Genomic DNA, 15,375 nt, shown 5'->3' with positions numbered 1-15,375 from the left:
CCAGACTCCTGGCGAAACTCATTGACCGCTCTGCCTACTCTCAACTCAACCTTTTCACTGAATCCAACAACCTACTAGACCCTGTTCAGTCATCTTCCGGCCTCACCACAGAACCAAAACCACACTGACCTCGAATGACCTCAAAGTCACAGCAGACTCTGAAGGCTGCACCACTCTTGTTCTCCTTGATCTCTCAGCTGCCTTTGACACCATTAACCACTCAATCCTCCTCAACCAACTTCACTCCATAGGAATCTGGGACTCAGCTTTCAAGTGAATTGCTTCGTCCCTCTCCAACAGGAATTAAATCACTATTCTACCCCCTTTTACCTCCTCCCCTCGCCCTGTAAACACAGGAGTACCACAAGGCGCCTGCCAATCCGCCTCCTTTCCAACTCTCCATGACCCCGCTGCCAGGGATCATCCGCTCACACAACCTCACCTGCTGCAACTATGCTGACGACACCCACATTATCCTGAGAATCCCCAAAACAGGCTCTGATCAACGCCCGACCTAGCAGCTTGCGTCAGTGTCATAGACATATGGATGACAAGAAACCACCTACTTCTTAAGCCAGGGAAAACAGAGATCATGGTGTGCGGCAACACAGCTCTACTCCCGCAGTCACTCCCATGGCCCCCCCTATCTCAAACACAGTCAAAAACTTTGGCTGCACAATGGACTCAGGCATAACTCTGTCCGACCAGATCAACAATGTATCCAAATCCTGTCACTACCACCTCCAGGCACCTGAAAAGCATCTTCCCTTATCTCTCCTTCCCCAACAGACTGGCGTCTATCATGTTCATTGTCATGACCAGACTGGACTATTCGAACTCCATGTACTTGGGTGCACCGGCCTACCAACTCTACAAACTCCAAAGAGTCCAAAACACAGCAGCAAGACTCCTTCTTGCACTAGGATGAAGGGATCACATCTCGCCTGCTCTCCGCACACCCCTCTGGTTACCAATTGCACGAAGAGCCTCTTTCAAAATCCTATTCATCATCCACTGAGCAGTGCACAAGGCCCGCTCAACATACCTCCAACAGAAGATTTTGCCCTACCTCCCAACACGCACCCTAAGGTCAATCACGGCCCTGCTACTGGTGATTCCAGCCTCCAATTCAGCCAAGTTTGAAGGGGCAGCTTACTCTACCTTAGCAACAACTCTTTGGAACTCACTGCCTCGCCATATTCGACACAACAACATGGTATTCCGTAAAGCGCTTAAAACATGGCTCTTCCCGATTCCGTAAATGGGACCGCCTAAGGCCTCTAATCCATCCATCAATGGCCACATTTTTGATAGAATTGGCTTTTAAACCAAAACACAGCAACAGCAGTGCCAAGGAACCCTAATAATAAATTACTTCGCACTGGAAAAACAGAATCTGTCGGGGCGCAGAAGCTGGCCTATAGGCTGGAAGGCATTGGCCTAGGCAGCGGCAAACTGTACGCAACCGGCTTGTCCACCTAAGTCATTGCAGATGGTATATGATCTATAGCGGCAACCCCGGCCTACCTAGGAATTAGGGCTAAGAACCCCACCCCGGAGAGACAAAAGTAACTATACTTGGCTGCACTCTTCGGAGAATAATACAAGTACCCAGTCCTACAAACCGTCTGGAAAGGACCATCTGACCGAGCTAACACAACATACCATCACCGGCCAGAGTGTACCTCTCGGAAAGCCACTACCACAAACCCCCAGGACAGACACAGCCGGTGCATTGAACTCCAAAAACAACCGGGTACGGGGTCCTCCAACCGGTAACCAGCTACTCATTCCTACTAATATGCTCACTCTTCTCTTTTCATCAACAAACATTAGAATGCAGCTACACCCCTCGATCAATTCGGCCTAGCTACACACATACCTACCTTGCTCCTAGAACATCTTGGCAGCACGCAGCTATACCCCACGAAAAATATAATCTTCTTCACAGGCCACACGAAAGCCAGAATGCAGACTCAGAATCTAACCTCCCTTCTGCACACTTTACACTGATCTCTCACGTCCACCACACCACTCCTAGCATTAGAATGCAGCCAACCCGCACAATCCACTGTGGCTACACATGTACCAAGTGCACCCAAGCACTATATGCTATACTACTCTCTCCACTGACTCCGACCACGGTCTCCAAGGTCATTCAACCCACAGCGCTTTGAGATTATACTAATGGTATTGAAGGCAAGTCCCTTTATGCTCACACCAGAAAGAATGCAAACCTCTAGAGAAAAAAGGCCAAGAGATTGCTTGCAAGGATAACAATGTTTAATTGTACAAAACGTAAAGGTGTCAGCAGAGGACTCTGCTGCTCGAGAACTTTCTGCCTGAATTTTCATGAACAGTACATTATAAGAGTCCACAGCGCCACTAAATGACATCATTACATACCCGCACAGCTGATTGGTGAGACCGTATGCATGGTCCTGCTCCGTAGGGGGATACCAGGCTATGATTGGTTCCAGTCTCCGCCATTTGTCTTTTCCCACGTGGGTCAGCTGGGCTCATCTCTCCAAGGACTGAAGGTTAGGTTCTTCACTTGTTGCTGTTCCAATGCTACTTTTGTGCACTAATGCTACTACTACATCATTATGGCATGCACCGGGGAGGCTCGGGGACTGGCACCAGGGGGTAGCGAAGGAACACAATCATGCTGACCCACACATTCTGTGCTCTGTCCATATCGCACCTCTCGCACCCAACGCTTCCACCCTCTTTTTGATCTATAATGTATCCTTCCCTGTACCTCCTACTACAAAGGGTGTATTTATGGGAGGAGGTGAAATGGTCATGCATGTTCAGATCTTTTATGACCATTGGTTTTATCGCTGGTGTGCTGGGGTCACTCACTATCGTGGAATGTAGGGGTTCTAGAGCCAGGTCATTGATAGGTGCCATTACTCATGGATGGTTGGTGGAGGTTGTGGGGTCTGTATTGGCCTAGCTGTGATTACAAGTAAATGCAACATTGAGGAACAATAGGAGGTTTCTATGGGAATTTTGCAGCGCAATGCTCCTCCCCCCGTGTTCGATTCTGCTCACGTCTCTTCCCCAGGCCTATGATTTACCGCACAGTCATGTAGGTCTGCCTGTATCTTCCATTACTACAAAATGGCATCTCAGTATATATACGCCCTACGATTATGTACCTATTATTTCCCCAATATTATGTTTGTGCTGGGTGCCGTAGCACAAACTTTTCCCCCCTGGTCCATTGCGTGGCTATTTATGGGATTCGCCTCACTCTAAAACGCCTAGGGGTGGGAAAAGACTAATTTCCATCCCAACATTATATATGGTGCTATACAAAAGCACCATAACATAACATAGCATATGTGACTACACTTTCACTTCATTTTCTGTTTTTTTAAAAACAGCTTCATACATAGGTTGACAAGATGACTTGTCAATGGACCATGACTTTTCCAATGCTGAGAAACCCCTTTTTGCCCAAGCTTTAATTATTTCTTTGTTTGGTATGCAATAAAACACAAGCACAACAATGTGTGAACATTTCCAAAAAGCCCCATAACCTCTCAAATAACATTCCAAACCCTACAATAACTAAGGATTATATTGACGTACCACAAAAAAAGTTTACATTAATATTAATAACAATTTGCCAACAAGAAGGTTCTGAGAGCAACTGCATGCCATTATCCTTTCAATCAATGGCCACCAAACCTCCCCAATTCAATCATTCAAATGTATGCAAATATAGCTTCAGTTTATAACTATATATTGTTACAGATGGCACAAGAAACACTCCAAGCCTAACAGACAGTTCAATGGTTTTTATTCCATTGGGCCCTATGGCCTTCCGTCTCTCTCGTCTAGAAAAGCAACCCCGCCCTAACTCAGGAGTCCCTGACCCCAGGTTAGTAGGTATTGATTATTGACCCTGATATTGTTTAAGTTGTACCTTATGCAGGGTGTGAGGACCGAAAGGCAAGGTGGCTTTTAATTCTAAACTTCCTCAGGGACTTCCTAAAACAGTCCCTGTTCTATCCAGTTTTTACATTTCTACATAGACGTTTCTACAGACGGTGGGGATGCGCCTTACAGAGACTCTGCCCGACTCAGTCTCCTTCCTATCATGCCCACGTTTTTCTTTCCCTCTTCCTACCTCTCGCTACTCTCCTCTTCCAACTCCACCCATCTCTACTCTCCTCACTGTTTGTTCTCGGGGGCCTGTGTTCCCCCAAGTAAGTCTCTTTATTGGGGTTCTAAACCATTTTCCTATCCCTGCATCTATTATATAGATACACTATACAAACCTTATTGTTCATGGTCAAAGTGCTGGTTGTCTGCAAACAACTTTTCTGTAATTGTTCATTTGGAGAGGGTTGGGGTGCCTCTTTTTGCTGATACTGCTGCAAGTGACCCATGTTTATTAGTTGGAGAACTGTGCACCTATGCTAGGTAACACCCCATCCTTACCATATTTGTCCCTGTATAAGTTTGGTCCATGTTGCCAGCTGACCACATGGTGTGTTCTGAAACAGCCTGTGGTTTGTCCCACATTCATGTGAGTTCTGCGGCTTCCACACTGCTCGCTCTCCCTCTGGATATTGCTCCAACCTGGAGGCCATATTCATGTAAGGTGCTGGTGGGCTGCTGTTAATCAGGTTCTCGCGGCTCTTCAGGACCGGCACGTTGTCTCAAGACAAAGATAAAGAAGCTTGCAAGTGCAAGGCATAAAAAAAGCAGTGTCGCATAGGAATTTGCTATGCAATTCTGGAGGTTTGCTAAATAAATTGACACTTGTGGAGCACAGCTAGCTATTTAAATTACTCTGTTCAATGAAAGTACAGTTTGGTCTGCATTCCTCTCTTGCCCTTAGGGCTTTCTACACCCTATGGTCTTTGTTCGCTGCAAGTTCAAAGGGGCTAACCGAGAGAGTGCAGCTGTAACCATGTTCTCCACTCTTGAATGTGCCAAATGTCTGCGTAGGAGTGCTAGGCAAGCAAAGTTATTTCTTTTTCAAATAATTGCAATAATCGAAAACAATACTTTTGTTAAGCAAACTATATCCTGTTTTCCAAAGACCAGTATGTATTTATTTTATTTTATTAAAGAGTGTGCTGAAATTCCATTCCTAAATACCTGCGTTGAAACTAGGCATTTTCTATTTTTCAGTAAAGTTTTAGCTAGTGCATCTAAATATCATACTGTCAACTATATTTCATTTTATTGTGGAAGGTGCATCATGTTGATGAGTGAACACTTTCAAAAATGCACATGATCGCAGAGCCAAATGCTTTTGATGGCAACCTAGTTCTGTGACCTGCTGGTTGTACCCATCGGTGCAACAGGTGCTCAGCCTATGACCTGATCCCAAACTCCTTAACGTTCTATCTTCTCATCCTATCGCTTTATACCAGCTACCCTGAGATGGCAGCAAACAACAATATTCCACCTAGTTTACACAGTTCTCTCCCTGCTACGCCATCCACTCTGATTAGTCTGTTACTTTGCTTTGCTCTACGATTATGATTGCATTATATATTAATACATGCTGGAGATGCAGAACAAGCACGTGATATCTGAAAGTAGCCACCCTCATTTCATGCCGGGCCTCTGTCCAGCCTTCACCCTGTCCTTGGAGGCGGTGCCCTAGGACAGGTTTTCACTGTAGTGCCCCACCTCAACCCCCCTGCCCTGCCTGCCCATTCGCCTGCACACCTCCAGGCTCATATCCAAGTCCTGGAAAATGTTATTTCCAATCAAGGGCATATGTGTAATTTCTTCTTAAGGGAAGCATGCGCAAAGCCTGGTTTCCTGAAAAAAATATATCCTTACTCCAGATGGAGCTCCAAATGCTAATAGCAATAAATATGCCTTTCATGGGTGCGCCGGGCTGGAATGCTGTGCTTGGAAGTACCTGGCATGGGCTTGAGAAACTTTAGTGGCCCTGCCCTCCCTGAAGTGGTACTGAACACTATATTGAAAAAAGTTGATATCAATAACAGGCCAGGGCCATCATGTCCACCCGAAGTTGACATTTACCCTGCCTGCCACAACACCATAGTATATATTTAGTCTCCAGCTATGAATTTCTTTAACATTGTGAACTTTTTCATTCATAAAACATCTCCTTACTGTAAGGAACTCATGGTGGCAACAGTAAAGACAGAAACAAGTGATCACAATTTAAGGGTGTTTATTAAACTGTATGTGCAGGTTTGAATAATGCCTAATCTAAACCTAAATCTAAGATGGGAGCAAGTTACGACCATCAAATTATAATAAGGCTGTGCTAATGGCGTCTTGTCAAATAAAAAGGCCTATACTAAAAAAGAAAAAAAAGATTGCCAATCCTTACAACTAAATCCAAAAAGAGTGTGGGTTAAGATTCACAAGAAAGAAAGAAGTGTTCACAAATGATAAGTCTGGATGTGGTAGCCAGGGGTCTCCCTTTCCCCACGTTTTGAGCACGGGACAAGGCGGGACTCCTGAGCACAGCACACTGTTGAGCTTTTCCTTTTTCAGCTATCAGGACCCAGTGCTCCAGATAATATTTTGAGGTGGGAGTATTTTACTCTCTATTTTTAAACTTTGAGAGTAAATGTGATTTTAAGAGAGTAAAAATGACTTTTCTCCTTCGCAAGAGAGTAAAATGTATGCGACATCCAGCCGACGTGTGAAAAAACTGTATGGAAATCATTACTATGCGGCAGCTTTCTGCATTGTGACAGAATACACCTTTCATTATTTCTGGCCATTTGATCTCTCCTATATATATTTAAATGTTGAAATCACAAAAACCTAGCCAATTATATACTAAAGCATACATGAATTTGTATTGTGTGTTTTGAGATTCGATAGCAGAATTGTCTTTTGATGTTTAATGAAAGTCCTAATTTCCTGGAGCTATTACTACCTAATGGTATGCCAATGTTATGATACAACAGTGCAGAGATGCAAGGACTCCATGATAAATTCTATATCTAATCTAGTGGTCAAATGGTTATTTATATAGCACTTTTGGCAAAGCACTGTACATAGAACATATTTATCACAATTACCACCAAACCAAAGTCGGTACTCCTTTATCATCAAGAAACAGAAAAGATATGTCCAGAGCAAAGTATAATTAGAAAAAATGTATCCAAATTTATTGAAGATACAAAAATTGAAAACTGGTGAATAAATCACACAAAATTATTGTACACTAATCATTTTAACATAACAAAACAGCAGCAACAATATGCCGAAAATCGGCTAAAACTTCATCACTCATAATCAACATACCCAGTTCATTCATACGCACACAACTCATCATACCGTGGCACTCATCCAAAGAACTAAAAAACACCAAAAAACATGCTAAAAACCAATGGGGAAGAGGAATTCATAACTAATCCCCATAATAACACACATTATTGCGGTGTTTTACAAACAATAGAAATAATTCACAACCAATCTATTGTCAGGGTGGATAGAAAAAACAGATGCAAAGATCACATCCCTGTAAAAATTTTTCTCTCGACCGGTTTCGACGTGTAGTAATGGTTAACTGAACGTCTTCTTCAGGAGGTGGATGTTACCATTCTGCAAAACAAATACGCAAAAGGGACTATAAGCTACTACATGAAAAGGTCTTTGCCGACTGCTTATAACATACAATTAAAAAAGAGAAACAGGACTGCTGGCTAGCAGCCTGAATTATTCAAAACAATTTAGGAACCGCGTATACCATAATACAAATAAGCATACACGGCCCCCGCTACAACAGCTGTGTAAACCAGAGCAAAAGGGTAAGTGACTCCCAGAAGAGAACCGTGCAAGGTGAGAGGGAACCTTCAGGACCATGGTGAATCGGCAACAAGAATGTGTATATATAATATAATAATATATATCTGAATCTCACTGGCAATATCTGTGTCTAAAAAAGGACTAATAGTGGACTAACCTGATGAAAACCTTACTACTGCAACAATCTATGCAGTGTAGTGTGGCCAGTCACACGAAACAATTCAGGACTGAAACATAACCTGAAACAAGAAACAAGACCAGAATGCACTAGGTCAGGTGAATGAAAAACCTAAATTCAAAGTAGAGTGTCTATAACTGAGGCAAAAGTACTAATATCTCACCTGAAGGGCGCCCCATGCAGTTTAAGATGATCCAGCAATACATGTATTTGAAAAGTGAAGAGGCAGCGTCACTTAGCCTTAGCCTTCAACGCCGTCTGCAAATTACTGCAAAAAATGGCACAAGAGCTCCATTACAATGCTAAATGGCAAGCAGTGACCCACGGCTTACCAGAATGCAAGGGCACTGCATGAAAATGCATCTAAAGAACACCAATAGAACGGGAGGCAGCCGACGGACAACCACACCATTCTAAGGAATCCAAAAGGTGTTTAAATATAAATATAAAGACACGAAAAGCCCAATAAATCAGATGGCACTACGAGCACAATTGAAATAAGAAGGTAAACTTAAAGGCAAATGACAGCAATCTAAGATAAACGGTGCTATATTTAAATATAAACACACGAAGTGCCAAATAAATCAATTAGAACGGCTCGTACAATTGAAATGTGATAGCGAGCTCAAAGGACAACAAACAGCAGTCTAAAGGGCGGCGCTGCAAAGTTAATTGTGCAGAAGGCTGTAGCTGAAGAGCTATTAACATTGCAGGAAGGCTAGCCACACGCTTACCTGCAAGACGGTTGTTATATAATGAAATTGTCCAGCAGAAAGAGAGACCAGATGGTAATCTCTTAGTTTCAAACTAATTGCAAATATGAAACGCTACGCATGTGTGTAGGGACCTGCAAGGAGTGACTGGCTACAGCCAATAGTACACAGAAGCCTTTTTTAAAGGCAAAGCTAAAAACTGACTGCGCATGTCAGCAAGTGCTGCCAGTAAAGACATGCCACAAGCAAAGCAAAGCGCAAATAATGCAGCCCAAATTAGAAAAAAATAATAATGAAGGGCGCCGCTGTTGATAGAAAAAATAATAATAAGTAAACACTAAAAATAAATATATATCAGACAAAAAACAGCGTAAATAAATTTTGGGCTGCCGTCACCATACTAAGTGAATTCTGGGAGTTGTAGTCCAATATAGGCGTGGTGTACAATCCAATAGTTTACTAGTTGGTTCTAAATATTACAGAACCATGTAACGAGCACCATATCTCTAAGCAATTCTAGAGCTACTATGCAATAACAAAAAGAGTATTTATAGACCAGAGATAGGCAAGAAAGATGGTAAGAAAGCTTTGGCTGAAAGACGATATTCTAATATAAATGATGTTAAATTGTATCAATTAGACTAAATAGCTAAACAATCGTAATAGCCATAGAGGGCAAATAGAGAAATGCATAACAAACTTGCTAACGACTATTGAAGTCCCACGACTCCAATGTGTTCAGGCCTTTGTGGAGTGTTTTTAAATTGAACATCCACATTTGTTCCTTGTAGGACAATTTATTAGCTAGTTGTATTGTGTTATTGGCAAAACATTTTTCCAAACAGAACCAAATTAAGGAGTCTGGGTTGTGTCCCATTTCTACGCAATGAATGACTAGTGGAGCCGAAAGGTTGCGTGTTCTAATTTTAGACCGGTGCTCATTGATACGTAGATGGACTTCCCTAGAAGTTTTACCTACGTACAAGAGCTGACACGGGCACTGGATAGCATAAATAACATTCTTACTTTTGCACGTAGTGAATGTACGTAGTGCCCAAGATCTACCATTATAGGAAAAGTCTGTAATTTTTTTAGAAAATTTACAAGCTGCACATCAAGTGCATGGATAGTGGCCTTTAACCTGATTCAGGTTAATATCTCTGACCTGGTTAATGCGTACAGGAAGTCTAGAGGCCCGGGTTAGTTTCTGCCCTAAATTTTTGCTTTTTTTAAAAGCAAATAAAGGTTTCTCTAACTGAAGATCTGTGGAATTCAGGATCCTCCAATTTTTCAAAATAATAGCTTTAATTGTCTCACTGTGTTGGCAGAAAGTGGACACACACACCAACTGTTCTTTGTCCACAGTTTTGTTTTTAGGTCTTAAAAGGGCATCCCGATTGGTATATCGCGCTCTTTTTCTTGAATGTTTGATAAGTTTACGCGGATAACCGCGATCTAGCAATCTAGTCTGTAATACGTCCGCATGAGTATTAAATTGTATAAGGTTGGAACAATTGCGGCGTAACCGTAAAAACATCCCATAAGGGAGATTACGTAAAAGACTTTTGGGGTGTTGGCTTTCAAACTGTAGTGTCATGTTCCTTTCTGTGGGTTTTCTATAGAGCTCAGTCTGCAGGAACCCATCTTCGCTGTAAATAGATAGATCTAGGAACGCGATACGGGAGGTAGAGTATTCCAGGGTAAATTTGATGTTAATATCTACTTGATTGAGCCACTGCACAAAAAGTTCAAGTGTGGTAATATCACCCTCCCATAGCAATAAGATGTCGTCAATATACCGACGGTATAACTTGATGTTAGTGATATAGGGAGTACTCCTTTATCAACCTCGAAAGGATGAAAGGCTGAGTTGGACTTGCCGGGATGCAAACCCACAACCCACAGATCACACAGAGATTGCAGCAATGAATGCTCAACTGGCTGAGCTATCTGTTTGGCTAACATCCTTCAGAGGTTGATTAACTGAGTATCGACTGAGGTATAATGATCACAGTACCTTGATGTATGAAGAACTATTTATGAAGCGCTACATAAAGTTAAATACCTATCTGGATTATGACAGGGACAGGTTTTGATGAGTTTCTATTTCTATTACCAATGTAACTTTCATTTGTTTGTTTTTGAACAGTGCTTGCACTTTCTTGAGAGTCAGGTTTTATTTGTAGTCTTGGAAGATTTGAGAGGCTAGAACACCTGTGATCAGTGTAATGCCAATTACTCACCCTTGAGCAAAGACTCTGCTGCCACTGACTATTTATAGTAATGTATCCCTACCCCATTGACTGCAAGTTTGAATGGATGTAAACTAGACTGTGCATAGTCATCATTTTACACACTGTTTTTACAATTAGACTGTAAATTAAATTAGAAGTGTAAAAATTATCTGCCTCTGCATGATTATGCACACAGTACCGGAACTCTGAAAAATACAATTGCGCAATACTGGTTTGCTTTCACTGGAAAGAAAGCATAACTTGTTAAAATAAAAAAATAAAAATCTCAATTGCAACTTAGTTTTCCATCTTATTAATTATACAATCCTAAAATTCTAGGAAAACATGCACAGTGCTTCTGAAGCTGAATGGAAAGAAACCATTCCTGTTATCAGTGTGCAGTTTATTTTTTTGAAAGGCTTCAGAGAAATAAATTCTGTTTCAGAGGTGGCTTGCAATTACATCCATGTAGATAACAATCACAAGAAGCCTTCTGGTTTCTGTCAAGTAACCTGACCTTTGCACTGCCCTCTGCTCTAAACCTGTGTGTAAATGTACCTAGGAAAATGATAAAGCTGGCGTATTTACAAGATTTTAATGCTTAAAAAGGCCTGGTACTCGCCTTATCTGGAGCCCTGGGACCTTCAGTGGTTAAGTCTCTTTTCTATAAAAAAAGTCTCTTGCCTCCGAGGACCTGATATGTTCAAAATAACAAACAAAAATGTCCTTTCCAAATGTACGTTGGGTGATGACTTTTCACCCCTGGGTCCCCCTCTTCCGGGCTCAGATCCCACTCGAATATCAGCCTCCCTCTGTCGGGTTCACTACGGCTTTTTCTCAAAAGAATTTCACCCGGCATTTGCAAGTCTTAATGTCTTTTGAAACAGTTCACTGTGGTCATCCCTCTGTTGGGTTCACTCTTGTCAACACACTGTTCATTGGGACTTCAGACTTCGCCCCGTTCTATCGGCAACCCTCCCTCGGGTTCACTCTTACCAACTAATGTCAATCACACAGTTCTTTCTCTTTTCTCACTTAACCTCTCAATTACGTGCAGGTCAAAGAATTTCAACTGTACTTGGGGTTTTGCTAGACCCCAATATGACCACTTTGACCTTTTCCTTCCGGCTCTCCTAGGGTCTTCTGGTATCGGTAGTTTTAACAAACGTGGGATCAACCATAGTGTCTCAAATTAGCACCCATGTGGTGCCGGACCCCTCTGCAGCTGATTTTCCCTTAATGTTAACAGTTCTTTGAACTTTCCTTAATTTGTCATTTGCGACTTTCGTACAACACAGTTCGGTTTCTTATCAGCCCTCCCCTCGACTCACCGGCTGTGATGAACCGCTTGGCTTTTCTTGTCTCTGGTGTCAAGGCCGGTACCACTGTAGCAAGCGTCTCTGCCTGTTCTTATTATCAGTGTAGGCATGCTTTGTGTACAATTGACATTGCTGCAACACACACTGGCTATTGTTCACGTTCTTACTATTCCTTCCACAGAGGCTTCGCGGGTCTGGGTCGGAAAGGCCAAGGTCTCTTCTGGATAGCTTGGATAACTATCTCGTTGTGCGGTCTGCCTTGCTTGTAGTGTGTTCTAGTGCTCCACCGTTTATCCCTTTGGGGATGGGAAAGGGCCGTCGGGTGTGTGTGGTTCTGGTCACTTACCTGCCTCTGCCTGACCCTTGTGTTGGGGTATGTCAGGTAAACGGCTCTAGTGTTAGTTCATTGTCTTTCGTGGTGTAAGAAAGTGTTTGGTGTCAGAAAAGAGGGGGGATAGAATGTCCGAGTATCCTACGTGGTAGGCTGGGGTAAAGGTGTTATAAGAAGGGGGGTTCCGCGTCTCACCCATCGATGTCCCGCTTCCACTCCCCGAGGACCCCTCATCCAGGTGGTCCTCCCTCACTGATCCACCCCCAGGAACTGGATCCAATAGCAATGGCCATGTCCTGGGGGATAGTCAGGGAGTCACCTTTAGGTTTCTCACAGAACCTTCCTCTATGCAATGTAGCCACATTTGTTTCACAGGGTATCCAGGAAAGAAAATCTACATTTCCCTGGTCTTGTCCTTTTCGGTGTTCCACAGTGAAATATTAGGGTTGTAGGCCTAGAAACCATCGCATGACCCGAAGGTTGGAGTCTTTGCATTGGCTAATCCAAACTAGGGGTGAGTGATCTGTAACGAGTGTGTATTTTTATCCTAATAGGTAGTATCTAAAATGGATGATGGCCCACTTGATGGCCAGGGCCTCTAGTTCCAACACAGAGTAATTTCTTTCACGCAGGAACAGCTTGTGACTAGTGAATAATATGGGGTGTTTGAATCCAAGGCAAACCTGTAAGGTAAGCATCCATCTGTAATGCAAACTCTTTAGAGAAGTCGACTAACTTCAGGATTATTTCAGTGCGTTATAACATATCTCATCCTCGTAATTCCAATGAAGTTTCTGGGGTTCATCATTTTTAAGTTTATCTGTCAGCTGGGCTGTTTTGTCTGAAAAGTTGGGGATAGACCTACGGTAATATCTCATTAACCCAGGAAAAGCTGTAAGATCTCTTTTGGTCTTGGGGATTGGCGTATTTAAGTCAGCTTTTACCTTCTCATGGTGGGGTTGTACGTTCCCATTCCCTACGAAGAAACCAAGGTATTTTTCAGCTGACTGGGCCAATCTGCATGTAGCTAAATTAGCAGTTAGGCCAGCGTTTCTGAGGACTTTCATGATGGTATAAAGATGGAAGAGATGGTCCTCCAACGTCTTACTATATATGACAATATCGTCAATATAAGATCCACAGAAATCGGAACAGGGTTGTAGGATTTGATCCATGCGGTGTTGGAAAGTGGCATGCGCGCTGTGTAATCCAACAGGAAGGAGTTTGAATTAGAACCGTCCTAAATGCGTTGAAACCAGTCTTTTCCTTATCTGGCCCATACACAGGCACTTGCCAATACCCTTTGCTTAAATCTAGGGTAGATAGAAAGGTGGCTGCTCTGAGTTTATCAATTAGGTCATCGATGCGTGGCATGGGATAGCCATCAAAGTCCGAAATGGCATTAACTTGACGGAAGTCTATGCAGAATCTCCAGGAACGGTCAGGAGAGTACCATGGACTTGAAGAAGGCTTGATAATATTGCCTTTCAACTTTTTGTTGACTTCCTCAATCACTATATTTTTACAGGCTTCTGGAATTCTATAGGGGTTTAAATTAACAACTTTAGGTGCTCTAATGTAGTGGTATGTGCCTTTTACTCTTCCTGGTTTTTCTGTTCTGAGAATACATCGGGAAATGAGTCTACTACATTTTTTAGATCTTGTTTTTGGATAGATAGCTTGGAGGAATTAAGTCAGAGTTATCTCTATCTGCCTCTCTACATATGCATGCTAGGTACCTTGCTCACCTTGCTAAAGAGCTCACAGAATCACCACCAATTAGAGCATGCCACCCACATTAACGCCAACAGCTATAATATTCACACTATGGACATCTTGCTTAGTCCCATCCATCCGACCTCGCATGCAGTCACACACACATCCATCAGTCCAGACAACGCAGATTCAGGACATGCATCCATCCCATGCACATCGCTGCCATACCCACTCAGGGACACCCGACTGGGATCACGTTAACCCTACCTAAGGGATACTCAATCCTCAGGCAGGACAGGCTCTCCAAAACAGGAGGGGGGGGGTAGCTCTAATCTTCAAAGAGGCCATTTCTATTAGACCCCTAACCCACCAAGGGGAAGGGAACGTAGACATCCTATCAGCCAAATTAGCACTCTCTCCCAAAAATACTATAAATATCCATTTCATTTACCGTCCACCGGGACCCCCTACTGACTTCCAAGGTCAAGTCATCCACCTTCTAGTGAACAATATTAAAAAATCTACCAAAACGCTATTCCTAGGCGACCTCCATTTAGGATTCAACGACCCGAATGACAAAATTGCCACTTCTCTCACTAAGGACCTTCTCGATCTGGGCTTCTCACATAAAATCACTTTGCCCACTCACGCGAAAGGCTGCATCCTAGACTGGGTGATAGACTATAATTGTGACACAGCCATCATCTCTAATACGGGCCTCCCATGGACAGACCACAACTGCCTACAATTCACCATCCCATTAACGCCATGCACCAAATCTACTATTGCAGCACCTGCTACAATAGCTAGAAGCGACAAAAAAACTCACTGCAGATAACCTCAGTGCTTATCTAAACCTTCCTTGCCTAGCACCGCCATTCTCACCTGACCCCAACGTCCTAGCATAGATATTCAAAGACACTCTTACTAGTGCAATCAACACTGTTGCTCCACTAGAAAATAAAAAACAGAAACAATCATTCCATTCCAATTTGTGGTTCACAGAGGAGCTCCAAAATCTGTGAAAAAGCAAACGCCAAGCGCTTAAAACATGGCAGATCAACCCCTGCGACATCACCAAAGATAACTTTCAAATTATTGCTCAAAAGTA

At 42.8% G+C, this 15,375-nt stretch overlaps 1 protein-coding gene and 1 long non-coding RNA gene across 3 annotated transcripts in view; one reads left to right on the top strand and one right to left on the bottom strand.

Moving 5' to 3' along the window:
* Nucleotides 1-15,375, top strand: part of KIZ (kizuna centrosomal protein) — a 2,038,369-nt gene that overhangs the window by 1,229,862 nt on the left and 793,132 nt on the right. The window lies entirely within an intron of this gene.
* LOC138468539 (uncharacterized) lies at nucleotides 7,177-8,182 on the bottom strand. The gene is made up of 3 exons (XR_011268312.1): nucleotides 8,115-8,182; nucleotides 7,931-8,012; nucleotides 7,177-7,569 (listed from the first exon to the last, which is right to left on the bottom strand). It is a non-coding gene; the product is annotated as an uncharacterized lncRNA (long non-coding RNA).

This window comes from Ambystoma mexicanum, chromosome 4q (assembly GCF_040938575.1).
Source record: "Ambystoma mexicanum isolate Mex_15411 chromosome 4q, UKY_AmexF1_1, whole genome shotgun sequence".
Taxonomy (NCBI): domain Eukaryota; kingdom Metazoa; phylum Chordata; class Amphibia; order Caudata; family Ambystomatidae; genus Ambystoma; species Ambystoma mexicanum.
Note: the sequence above shows the minus strand (reverse complement) of the source record. Positions and strands in the feature narration are given on the sequence as shown.